The sequence below is a fragment of the Triticum aestivum genome, chromosome 3D (genome assembly GCF_018294505.1).
Source record: "Triticum aestivum cultivar Chinese Spring chromosome 3D, IWGSC CS RefSeq v2.1, whole genome shotgun sequence".
NCBI classification, from domain to species: Eukaryota; Viridiplantae; Streptophyta; class Magnoliopsida; order Poales; family Poaceae; genus Triticum; species Triticum aestivum.
The window spans coordinates 49,137,546-49,139,414 of record NC_057802.1 but is presented as its reverse complement, the minus strand read 5'-3'; positions in this window follow the sequence as shown (position 1 = coordinate 49,139,414).

Here is a 1,869-nt window from a genome sequence, read left to right as displayed (position 1 = left end):
ATCTTTTTTGCCACGCCACCTTAAGTTTTGTAATACATATGCATGCCATGTTAAACTTTTCAAAGATGTTTCTGCCATGGCATCTTAATATGTATTAGATCTATGTTCATTAAATCGAAAAAAATTACTTGCTTTTTAGCTATAAACTAGGCATGACAAACTTTCTGATGTTTTTGCCATGGGCAGTTTAAATTTTATACTACATTTCAATAAATGTACTTATGGGGAATTTACTGTATTTGACCATGACAGATTTATTGCATTGACCTTTGCATTTTTATTTGTGGCTACCACCGTAAATTCTTATTTTTGAAACTTAGCATGTCAAATTTATTTGTACAAAATCAAAGAATTTTGCCATGTTGTTTTGCCAGCAAAGTCAATTTTTTTTACCATGGTGTAAAAATAGTAGGGGTGTTTCAAGAATTGCCTTGCGTTATAGTGAATTGTTTTTCATAAATTACCATGTGAACATTACAAAAAAATATGAATGTGCGCTCTTGTATGGAAATAGCAAAAAATAATTCTGAAACTTTTCAATATTAGAGAAGTTGTGGACAATCGATCAAGCTGCATGGATGGAGTAGTTAGCTAGCTCTGCGCACACGAATAAGTGTACCGGTGTATGTGTGTGTCTCAATCGCATGGCAAGCCTATTAGCCAGATATGTGACGGACATCGAGTCTCTGTTTGTGTCGTATGACTTTGTTTAATCTAGAAAGAGTAATATTACTTATTTCGCAGCTACGCACACCTGCTTCATGGAGCAGTTTTTTTTTTTGACAGTATGCTTCATCAAGCAGGTTTACAATGCGGGGTGGCTAAAATGAGCGGTCCCGGTGTGCCCCGGTCGCAGTTGCTGACGTGCACGGGTCGCCCGTTACGTACCGTCTTCGCTGCATCAAGTAAACGCCCGTCCGCTATGCACATGGGTCCACCACCCAAAAATAAGGATCTTATAGAAAACCTATACGGCCGAAGATACCTGACCCAACCCATATCCCGAAGGAAACGAGCGCCTAGCGATTCCAAGAGCGTACGAGCTCGTCCGCGCTTGCTAATTTTTGCTAGAATCCCTTAGGTACTCTAGTCCATAGATCTTGATCACAACTTTGGTGAATCATCTCACACACTCAAGGATGAGATTTTCCTCAGTGCAAACATAATCATCAATGGCATTGGACGGGCATCCGTAGGCACAGACTCGCACGTCTAAGGGCAACTCCAACGCACCGACACAATCTGTCTGCGCATGTCCGTTTGGATCAAAACAGACACAAAATCATGTCCCAACGCGCCAATGCAAACGGACGAGCGTCCGCTTTTTCTCCGCGCGCGACCCATTTCAGGCCCAAATTTGAGTCGAGTTTGCGTCGGCACAGACACAAAGCGGACGCGCGCGGCGTCCACCCTTTGTCCTCCCCCTGGCCCGTCAGTCGATGGCACATTGGTCATTCCCTCCTCTCTCCCATCGATAGGCAACACACCCAGCGACCCCCGCCGCCCAGTACCGGTGGTCAGGTCGCCGTCCGCACCCACATAGCTCCCCCCAGCAGCACGTCGCACCCCGACGACCGTGCTTGCCGGCGTTGGTGGACTGTTTTTGCCGCCGTCGTAGCACCCCCCCAAGTCCACACCACCCCTCGCCTCCGCCGCCGCCAGCAACGCCCCAAGCGCGGCTTCCTCGCTCGTCGGTCGCCGCTACGGTCGCCTCCACGCCGACAGGCCTGCTGCCTGGTCTAGGAGAGACGCATGGCTCTTCACCGCCCGGCGCCTTCCGTCATGCCCGCAAGGTGTTCGACGCTTCGTCCGCAAGGTACAAATGGATAATTCAACAACTTAATTTGCGATTTGGATGATTCGTCATCC